This window comes from Terrapene carolina, unplaced genomic scaffold (assembly GCF_002925995.2).
Source record: "Terrapene carolina triunguis isolate 2854851 unplaced genomic scaffold, T_m_triunguis-2.0 Scaffold193, whole genome shotgun sequence".
Taxonomy (NCBI): domain Eukaryota; kingdom Metazoa; phylum Chordata; order Testudines; family Emydidae; genus Terrapene; species Terrapene triunguis.
Genome location: NW_020664544.1, coordinates 2118449 through 2129978, shown reverse-complemented (window position 1 = coordinate 2129978; position 11530 = coordinate 2118449).

Genomic DNA, 11530 nt, shown 5'->3' with positions numbered 1-11530 from the left:
TCTGGGCAGGTGGTGTTTTCTCTAATCTCCAAATTCACTTGTTTCATTCTCCCTTTGTCTGGTGAGTTCTAACAAACATTTGTTCCTCCTCCTGTCTTGTCCCCTTTGGTGTGGGTGTCTACTCCCTGTTGTTGTGTGTTAGGGATGTTGCCGTGATGGCATGCTCCCCATTCCAAAAGCCAGTGCTACCACTTAACTCAGATTCCTAATCGGTCTGAAATTGGCAGTGGAGGCTGCTTATGAGGTAGTCAATATGCTAAAAGTGCCAGCCTTGCCCTTCCATAGCCCCTGCATGGAAGCACTCTCCGGATTTGGCTGAAATTGCCATAAGACCAGCCAAACTTTGCTATGTCCCTTCACTGACAAAATCTCTGATTTGGGTCCCTTCTTTGTACATGAGCTGCCGTGGCATTTCTCTTCATTTAACGCGTGACTGTATCTCAGCCAAGGAGACCAGCCGATGGTCTGGAATGGGCGATGGAACATTTCCTCTTTCTGTCACCCGGCTGAATCCAGCCTCTGCTGATAGTGATCCAAATTCATTATCATTCAACTGCTGCTTACTGACCTCCAGTGGAGTCCCTAAGGAACAGGTCTCCACATCCCCCAAAGCCGGTCACCTTGCTGGCACAGCAGGACAGCAAAGGACTGACTAGGCCCTTAAGCCTGAGATTTCCCCTCCACTCCTAGCAGGTCCCCAGGCCAGTGATGATTCCCATTAGTAGGACAGTGCCAGGGCAGCCTTCTCTGCTGTAACTATTTTGTAGAGGAACCGAGGAGTTCACTCTCCGAGGCTGTCGGTCCTGCACCTCTGTCCAGCCATAAATTCACTCGAGATAAAGCAAATAATAATGCAGGAGATGGTATCTGAGTCTGTTCCAACAAGAAGCACATTGCAGATGTTATTTCCTCCCTCAGGTTAGGTACAGATGAACAGCAAGAAAGTACATGACCGAGAACAACAATCATCTCTCCTGGGAAGGAAAATTAAATCATTGCTTAGAAGTTCTGGAACTCTGCAACTAATGCCACAATTCAGTGTGAGAAACGGGATTGAATGGACCTGGATAATTGCGTTGTAGAAATTATGATCAAACAGTAAACTCTGCTTTTAATCTAATGAAAAAGCTAATTAGAAACAATTGGCGATTCCCCTTCAGGCCAGTTTCCTGGTGAGTGATACATACAGCCAGGAGAAACCAAACAATGGAAAAGACACCAATTGGTGTCTAGAGCTAAAGGGCAGAATCCTGAGCAAAGAGACAGTAACATGGAGAAAGGGCTCAGGTATTGGCAGGAGTGGGAATGCAAGAGCTTTGCTCCTTCACCCTCTGAGCCAGGCGTCCTTGCAGAAATGCAGGTGTTGCTAGGCAATAACATACCAAGGTGTGAGTCCAGCATGTTGTTTTTGTTTCTGTCCAGTTCCCTCACTATTTACTGTCTGCCAAGGCTGCTCCTACCAGCCCTCTACTCAACACCTGGAAAGAATGTTCCCGAAGTGTGTTTGCATGAAAGGAAACACTAAAATGACCTGTATACAACAGAGGCACATTTCTGAGTAGACCTGTGTACAGTCCCCATGCCAGCTGGGCTGGAGCACTGGCAGGAAGGAAGCCCCCCTTCTTCTGAGAGCCCCATTTAAAATTGACAGAAGAAAAACTCCTTCCAAGTCTGGCCTTAAGCAAAAGCATGACACACGACTGCTTGGGGCCTGCACATTTTCATTCCCCTATACCCTCATAGTCCAACCCATCCCCTGCCAAGAAGATTGGAGTAGAGGAGAGGGCAAGTCATGGCCTGATCCCCTTTAGCAGTAGAAGTGGCGAAGGAGGCTGTGGCACCAAAGCAGAAGTCCAATTCTGCCTCTGGGACCAGGAAGGAAAGCAATTTTAGGCCTGATTCTTTTTCCCGCCCCAAACAGGTTGGGGTCTTGCAAATTGTAAGGCCAGTCCTGGCTCTGTTGTTATCCTGTAGGACCCAGAATACACATTCTGGCCTCAGTCTGAAGTTTAAGAGGTTCTTTAATGCCACTTCAGCCAGTAGGCTCTCAGCATGCTTCTTTTTTCTCGTTTAATTAAATATTATGGGGCAGGTAGAGACCCCTTCCTTCCAGCTTCCAGCACCCATGTTCTTCTGTTTGCAGAACATCAAAGCAGAGCATCATGTGGGCTCTCTCCCCATCAAATTCCTTGAGCCATATCTCCACCAATGAGCAACCTGCCATAAAGCACCAACCTGAACGCTCTTTTCTTGTGCCTTTGCTCTCTGGCAGCGAGGGGTGATTGACTGACTCTTGCTTGTCCATTTCCAGTTGCAACATGCACTGAAGAATTCCTGTCACTGCAGTGGGTGTGTGTGAAAGATTCCCAGTGATTCACAGTTGTGAGTTCAGTCAGTTCACACATAGAGTTATTCACCTGGTTCAGTGGCCTCCTCCAAAGGGAAGGAGAATGCACAGAACAGCAATTAATTTGGCTTTGCTTGGGTGAGTGGAGACCTGTCCAACGGCAACAGCCTCCAAATGATAACTCAAGCTGTTCCCATGCATGTGCTGCAATTCATTTACCCTCTTAGTCATGTAACTGCTCTCACTGTCCAGTTACAGTGTAAGCTCTTCGGGGCAGGGCGTGTGTCTTATGCTCATTTACAGCACTAATTTTAATAATACTCACCCACCCATACCTGCTTTTGTGATATGGAGCCGAACCCACTGCGGATCTAAGACTCCATGAGCAACTCTGATTCCATTTTTCTGAAATCGAAGGTCATTACTTGCCCCTGGCTGCTCTCGTCCCTAAGGGGCTCTCTAGTTCCATTGTAGGCCATCGCAGAGACAGTTCTGCTTCTGGATTGGTGGTTTAATAAGCAAAGCTACGGAGTTCCACTCTGGTTGATGTGAGAATGGGATCTCCTAGGTTAGGCTGAGGACACCATGTGACGTTATTATCCAGCACTGATCATTGAAACATCAAAGAGCTCTAGTGATAGAACAAAGCAGCTTTTATTTTAGCAAGACAAAGAATCAGTTCTTTGCCACAAAGGAGCCAAAATCCTGAAGTTGGAGTGTGTTTATTAAAGGCGTCTGTTTAACAGAATATAGTCTTGGAGATTCCCCACCTCATTTTTCAGAGTCAATCTTCCACATCTGGCAGAGAGCCCTCACCACTGAAATTCACCCCCACCGAGCCTGCACCTGGCCACCCAGCTTAGAGCGAGCTGACTCTCCACCCACTACAGGGTTTGGATTCCCCGGGATCTGAGCTGCTGGCTGGGTTTGCCCATGTAATCTGACCCTTCCAAGGCTGTTTGGTGCTGCAGGGCACTGTAGTGCATAAGCTCCTGATCAGGGGGAGAATCTTATTTGCTTCTGATCTAAACTGTGGGAAGTTTGCCCAGTTTCTACAGTGACAGCATCCTGAGAAAAGTAGGAATTGCCCGACTGTATCAGTCCAGGAATCCAGCTAGCACAGTCTCCTGCCTCTGACTGGAGCCAGCACCAGTTGCTCATGAGGCAATAGGTCATTAAGGACTAACTTGCCCACAGGGCTTCTCCCCAACACCCATCAGATAGAGGCTGGCTCATATCCCTTTCAAAATTCCCTGTTTTCTAATCCGGGTTACTGTAGATCTGGATATTTTTGATAGCATAGAAATGTCCAGAGCTTTGGGAATCCTGCTATGTTCTTGGCCTCAGTGATATCTAGTGGCACTGACCTCCACAGGCTAATTGTGCATTGTGTGGTAAAATGCTTCTAAGAAATGTCCATAGTACAGAAATACACTACGTGACGCCTTGAGCTAGAGTCCAAATGCTGGAAACAGGACAGGAAAGAGCATTTACCCGCTTTACCCCAAACGCCTCCCTCCAACCTGCCACAAGCCTCTATCAGCTTCTCGCCTTCCACACGTCTGAGCTACTCCCCTCTGCGTCACTGGGCTGCACCCACGCTGCACCGCCCAAGGGAATTCCTGGAACTAGACTTTAATAGAGCCTCCCACGGTACGACAATACTTTTGCCTCCCATTAATCTGTGCTTGGCAACCGGTTTTATGGTGCCATTGTCAAGACTCAAACTGCATGAGCCTCACAGGCTCCAGAGGTTCCCACCAGTTCTTTAAGCAATTCCCATTGCAGTTTCTCTCTGTATTTTGGGAGATCTCATCCCCTCGGTCCACTGGCTGGCTGCCCCCTCTGCGCTCCCAAGCCCGCATTCTGTCATGGCCACACACAGGGAGTTCCTTGTTTCACTGCTCCCAATGGCAGCTCCTCCCCGTGGGCACTGGGGCTCTCTGATCCCTGGTCTTACATTCGGCAGTGCCCTGCAGGGCTCCTGGCAGCAGTTCCCAGCCCCGCCTTGGAGCTGTAATGATTATTTACAAGACTTCAACAAGGGAAAACAAAGCCGCTCTGCCAGACATGTATGTGAAGCTGCAATTAGTGTCTCTGGGCCTGGCTCTCTCTCTCGGTTAGCTCAACTCCCCGCCTGCCTTCTGCCTACAGCACAGCTGATAACTTTGACATGACAGAGATAATTATGTTTTGTATTTTGCCAGCAGCGTCTCTGGAACTAGATAACAGTGCCTGGGCTCATCGCTGCAGGAAACAGCAAGTACCTGAGTTAGAGAGTACTGTTATACGGGGCCAGTTTGGAGCAGACAAGGGGTCTGTCTGGCCCAATAGTCCAGTTCTTAAATCAGAAAAGGCCAGTGGTCCATCTAGTCCAGTATCCTGCTCTCTGCCAAGGCAGAGTAAACTAATGCTCTGCCTAGTCCAGGGAGCTGTCTCCATCAGTAGCCAATGCCATATACTTCAGAGGCAGCCATAACCTGCACCTCTAGTGTATCTAAGTGTGTCCTCTACACCATGGGGATGGAAGAGGTACTTCCCGACCCATAGGTGGTGGCCAGCATACATCCAAGGCATGTGGTTTTATCCTACTTCCTGTCAGTGCAGATGGTCCTCTTAGCCCAATACGGTGTGGGCCAGACCCACTGAGGGCACTTGGGCGCAGCACTGCAAACACCCAACTCGAGGCCCCCTGCCACCCAGTGGGATCTTCAGCCCCAAGTTAGGGCTCCCTGGACAGCGCTTGGGTGGCGCTAGGCGCTTACGAGTGGGATCCACAGAAGTTGGCGAGCTGAGCCGGGAACCACCTCAACTAGCCCGTGGGAAATGCCAGGGAGAGGGGCGTGGCCTAAACGCCGGGCCAGAGGGAGACAAGTCATAGCTGTGAACCTGCTCTCGGAGCCAGGCACCTTGCTGAATGCCCTAACCTCTGGGCTCTAGGGTACTCTGGGGAGGAATCCTCTCCTGGGAAATGCTTAAATATTTATTGGAGCAGGGACTAGAGCTAGCTGGGTCTCCCAGGTGCCCGCCTTACCCACTAGTCCATAGAGTCAGTCTCCTGCTCCCTGGCCCAAGGGATAAGTGAGTATTTTAGACCAAGTGGAAGAGTTTCACCAGGTGCCTGAGCCGGCCATCTTGGGGTTAGAGTTAGAGCACTCACCTGGGAGGTGGGGGGGCCTGCTGTCAAGTCCCTGCTCTGAACCAGGCAGAGGCGGGATTTGAACCTGGTCTCCTGCAGCCTGGCTGAGTGCACTAACCACTGGGCTAGTGGGACTAAGGGAGACAGCACAAGCATCCCCTCCTCAGCTGTGTTCGATGAGGGGCCCGGTCTGGTAAGCACTCCTAGCAGAGGAGGCCCTGCGGGCGAGGTAGGTGGGGCAATGCCTCGCTGGAGGATCCTGCCAGGGCGTAAACACTCAGCAGCAGCAGGACAGGGGCAGCTGTGCCCACATACCCACGGTGCAAACTGAGCTGCCTAGAGGGTTGGCTGGCAACTGGGCAGGGGGCTGAGGATCTAAATTTTGGACTTAGGCCCCTAAATCCCTTTGCAGATCTAGCCTTACGTGTCAGTCCCGGGTTGGCCGACCCTTTCAAGGGAGCTGGGCCAGCCTCACCTGGGACTGATTAGCTGTCTCCCAGCTGAGAGCCACCAGTTAAGGCTCAGGGATTATAAAAGCAGCCCAGGCAAGGAGGCTGATGCAGGAGCTGGGGGTGGGTGGAGAGCACTGCCGGGAGCAGGTTGGCTCCTGTGGCAGGCCCTGGAGTAGTGGGGATCCCAGGTGGAGTAGAACAAAGCTGTTCAGAGCAGGGCGTCTCTGGGCTGGGAGGAAAAGCGCACGACTTGTGGGTGTCTCACGGAAGCTGTAGGAAATGGGTGGCCTCAGCAGAAGACCCCGGGTTAGGGAGAAAGGGATGATTGAAGTGGAACTTGTGTTACCAGTTCTCATGGGGAAGGAATAAAACTGAATCTTCTAGAAAAAGGGCCTAAGCCAGCCTCTGGGGGTGGCGTCCATCCTCCCTGGGCTGCAGGGACAGGCCAGCAGCCTGATCCTTACAAGGGGCCCGATCCTGCAAGGTGCTTCACTCCCCGTGACGCTGGTGGTGCCCGGTCGCAGGCTGGAGCTCAGCTCTCTGTGACTAGCCCAGGGCCAGGGAATGCACAAAGCTGAGTGTCGCAGCGTCACAAGGGCCACGTTATCGGTGCTCAGCCCCTCTGAAACCAGGCCACTCTCCTGCCTGTGTCTGACTAGAGATGTGGCAGCTAGCGGGCAGCAGGCTTAGCTTCTGGGGGCAGCACTCAGAGTGTCTCTCTCCAGGGCCTGGGGCACATGAGCACTGCCCCAGGCCTCCTGCGCAGCTCAGGAAATGAGCCGGCAAGCTGGGTGTTTGCAGCCTGTTTAGTAACTGGCAGCAGAGGTTGGAGACAGGCTGCTAAGGATCAGCTGATGAAGTGAATGTGGGAAAGTCTGGTATCTAGAGAGGCTTCCAGGGGGGCACACCCCTGCGGCCTCCCCTGAGCCGCCCGGGGAAGGGACCAGGGAGTTGGCTGTGTTCAGTGTTGAACACGGTACGGCAGCACATTGGAATACACCCCCCGCAGGCACCACACGCCCTCCTCCCCCACCCCACACTGTGGGGTGCACAGTGCTGGTCTGGTGTGAGATTTCCCGAGGGATGAGGAGCACCAGTCTCTTCAATCCTCGTCTTCCCCTCCTCCCACCAGGAATCCCCCGGGGCCCACCACCATGACCCCATGGAAACCTTACATTACTGTTAGCACCTGAAAGCCCCTAGCCTCTCTGGGCAGGGGCTGGCCACAGGTCTTGCAGGGCCCTGTGTGAAGTGAGACTTGTGGGGCCCCATCTTGGCACTGCATGTGGCCAAGCCTGCCATCCTCCCTGATCCACCAGGGGAAGCTGGGAGTAGCACTTTGGGTGGCCAGCCGTGTGTGTTTCACAGGTCGCATGTGCAAGGCAGACTCCCCTGCTGTCTAGTCAGCCCAAACAGCCTCTTCTCTCAGGACTTTCTGGTCGTCTCCCTGTGCATCCAGTTCTCTGAGGCCTCTGGGAGAGCCACCTCTTCCCCCTCCCCAATATAACATGGAAAGGATCTGAGAGCCCAGGGAGAACTGGCAAACTTGAGCCATCTCCCCAGCTCCAAAGAGGGCAGTTTCTGGGAAACCAGGTTGGGGAGAGAATATCTTTTACTGGACCAGCTTCTGGCGGTGGAGAGACAAGGTTTGGAGCCTGAAGAAGAGCTCTGTGCTGCTCAAAAGCTTATTTCTTCCTCTAACAGAAGTTGGTCCAGTAAAAGCTAGTCCCTGCCCCCACCTTGTCTCGCTCCTCTCCTGGGAGGAACACAGCTACTTCGCTGCACTCAGGGAAGCAATCTGTCTTCTGGAGCGATTCTTGTTGGGACCTGCTGCTGGAGACCGAGTGTCTGGGGAGTCAGGGCTGTACCTGAATTCTGTGGGAGTAAACGTGGTGTAATTTGGCCTCTGTTGCTCAGCTGCCAGTGCTCTCGAGGCTCAGAGACGTGAAGGCTGGCCTGGCACCCCACAAGGAACATTGCACCTTGGCAGTTGACTGCTTGGTGCTGGTGACTCAGTAGGGTGCTCTGGGTCAGTATTGATCTAGTGTCCCAGGCAGCAGGGGGTGCTGCGCTGCGCTGCAGGAGAAGGCATCGGTGATGGATAGGGGGCACTATCTCCTCTGAGACAGTACTGAACCCTGTCCTTCGGGGGAGCACGTTTTCTCCTGAGACACACTGGCCAACCTTTAAATTGTGGGACAGGAATTCAGAGCTGGGGGCAGGAGAAAACACTAGCGCAGGAGGAGCAGGCAGCGTGGGAAATACCCCGGTGCTGGCTTCTGTAACAGAACTTCAGGTGCTAAGAATCAGTGTTTCTTCGGTGGGAGATTTGTTAGAGTGAACGCTATGCTGGTGAGAGGCACTGGGCTGATAGCCATGCAGAATGAAGCTACCTGTGTGTCCACGGAGTGGGTACAGTAAGTAGCATAGCCACCTGGGATGGTCCCATAGGTGGGATGGTCCCAGAGGTGTGATGGCCACCTGGATCTATGGGCTGTATAGGTCAGCCGGCCATGTGGGACTAATAGCCATACAGGTCTATTGGCCATACGGGTGGATGGCCACTTGGGTGGGATGGCCACATTTGGCCACGTAGTAGCAATTGCCATATGGTTATAATGGCCAGGTTGGTGTGATGCTCTCCGCGGCTGCATGTATTCCAGCTAATTTCTCCCAACTGCCTTTTTCATTCAGACTTGAAGAAAGGCTTCCTATCCCTAACCTGGTTATTCCTTATCTTCTGTCTGCCTTTCCCTCCCTGCATCCAGCCTGGGGTCAGACATTCCGTCGTGTCCCTTTGCAGGGGCTTCCAGTTTGGGGTCACTACCTGCGTTTTGCTTCCAGTTTCAAGTTCAAATCAATCAAAAAGCTCAAAGAGAAACTGCTGATTTGTCTGGTTTCATGTCAGCCCCAGGCAACGGCTCCAGGCTCTCTGCTGTTTCCATGGTAAACCTTAAGTCAGCTCCTGGTGTGCTCAGAACTCAACTGCTGTTCCTCAAAGGTTAGCGGCTGAGAGGAGGGCGCAGCAGATCAGGTGACATGTCAGTGACTGGGGGGGAGAGGGAAGTTCTGGGTCAGTTCCCAGAGCTGAGTAGCTTCATCTGTAAAGCTGTAAGGGTCACGCCAACCCAGTGGCTTTGCTGCAGGAGTTCCAGGGTCGGGGGACACACTTGCAGGGTCTTAAGGAAGGGCTGAGAGCCTGGTGGCAGATACTGACTGGCTCATGAGGGAGAGGCTAGCGCTGAGAGCCAGCAAGGCTGGGACGGAGTGAGGCCTGGCCTACACTTGAATGGTTTGTCAGCATGTCAGTGAGGAATGTGACAAAAATCCCACCCCTAACCAACGCAGCCCTAATGTAGACGCAAACAAAGTCCGTTTGCTGATGTAGCTTTATTTCAGTTGGGGGGCTGGTATAAGCTATGCCAGTACAAGTATTCCTTTGCTATGTCTCTGCCAGAGGGTTTGCAGGTACAGCTAGCCAGCCAGCCCTGTCTAGCGCACACAAAGAATTCCTGGGAAGGTGTTTTTTCCCCTTCAGGGAGAGCCGTTGTGGAGCCATCGTCAGGGACATGTTCCAGAGCCCCCCAGAGATACCTTCCCTCTAGGCTCCTGCAGGCTGGTTTCCAGGCCCCAGAGGATGCTCCGAAGGGAATAATCCCCCACTCGCTCCCAGGCAGGAGAGCAGATGGGGGCAGAAGATCAAAAGTTGGAATTAAGGAGCTTTCATGTAGTGTTGTTAATTATTACCAAGTATTTATTGTTACTTTGTGCGTTTGCGCCGCTTTCCAGCCAGGGATTGCTGGGTAGTGCAACAGATCCCCATGCTACCGGTGTCAGAGAAAGGCGTCCTGGCAGCCTCACTTGGTTCTCAGATGCCTTGTGAATGCGCTGGAACAAGTGGCCCACTCCATTTCAAATGTTCACCAAGGGTGCCCTCACCTGGTGACTCTTGGTATTGCTGGTCGGCGTTGGGGATTTCCAAGATACATCCCTTTCGTACACGGTGCAGCAGCAAGACAGACTCTGAACATAGTTCAGGGGCAGATCCTGACACTGCGCAGGGAAATAATTGCATCTCTTCCAGTGTGCAGTGCGGGTCGGTGCCCCCAGTGGCTGCAGGCAGCAATTTATCCTCCTGCCCCGCCAGTGCATCCTATTTTCAAAGTGAAAAACTGGGCCACTGTCCTCCAGAGGGGATGTACTTGAGAGACTGGTAATAGCAGCTCATTCGGCACCCTGCAGCACTACATCAACCACTCCTCCTAGCTGTGACACCGGGGGCTTAGCCCCTCTAGTGACCAGCTGTCCTGCTAGTGGGTGTTGGGGACATGATCCGCTTCTCTATGCAGTAGTGTATAAAATAGATTTAAAATGATTACGTCTTATTGGTATTGCAGAGTGCCTAGGGGCCCTCTGTTGTGCTAGGCGTTGTACAAGCATAACACAGAGCTGGCCCCTGACAAGCTAACAGTCTACGTGTAAGGCAAGAGGCAATAAACTGGCGGGGGGAGTGCAAGGAAGCAATGAGATGAGACTGGTGACCGGGGTAAGGAAGGGTCACAGATGATAGCAGTGACTCTGAAGTCCAATTAAACCTATTATATGCTGCTTTTGCAAAGCAGCAGGATTTTCTACACATGCTGCGTTTGGCTGTGCTTGTACAGAGATTTCTTTCCACAGGTGGTTTGCCATATAGGTGCACAGACAATATCCAGGCATACATGTGGGTATGTACACGTGTGCTGGCCCGTGTAAAAACAGGAATCTTGACTGGATATGTAACTCAATGCAGTCTGAATGTTACAGGCTCAGATCCTCCTCTCGAGCTGGGCACGGCTTCCCCAGCGTCCGTGGCAATTCCGTACAGCGTGGACTGAAGGGAGACTGTGGCTTTCCTGAGGCAAAATACAGGGTCGGGAGGGAGGCAGGCAGGAGTCCCTCAAATTCTGTCCTATTCAGTAGATGGAAGGGCTTCTGTTGTCCAGGCCAGCCAGCCCTACAGCCCCAGGACCTGCCCTTTGGCCCAGTGCAGGGTCAGGCAACGTGTCTCCCCACATCGCCTGGTACAAATACTGTCACGGTGCGGAGTTGAGGGCTGCACAGGCAGCGTGGCGGGGCAGGGCTGCTTCCCGGATTAAAGCTTCTGAGACGTGACGTCGTCACGGATGGCTCTGACCCAGCAGCCGCTCGGTCCCTGTTTCCTTCTTTGCTAACTTGTGGGTTCCTCTCCTTTCTGTGGGGCATGGGAGGGTGTAGTACTGACTCCTGCCTATAGGTGGCACCAAACTGCTGCTTAACCATCCAGCTCAGAGGTGCTGGGAATCCGGGGGGCGAAGGCTGGTGGCACAGTGTGAGCATGGAGCTGCCCCCCTAAATGCCCCTGTGACTCCCGCCTGACGCCCCTGCCCAGGAGGGAAACCCGCTCTCAAGCTGCCCCTGGCCACCAGGGGCGGGAGCCGTGGATGGCTCACAAGCGTCCCACCACCTTCCTGGGAGCGGCCGTGCAGCCAGACGGCAGGGTCAAAAGGGGGAAGCTGGATGGGGGGGTGGGAGCTGGTATCAGTCGCCCACAATGGGGGCTCCAGGCCCGGG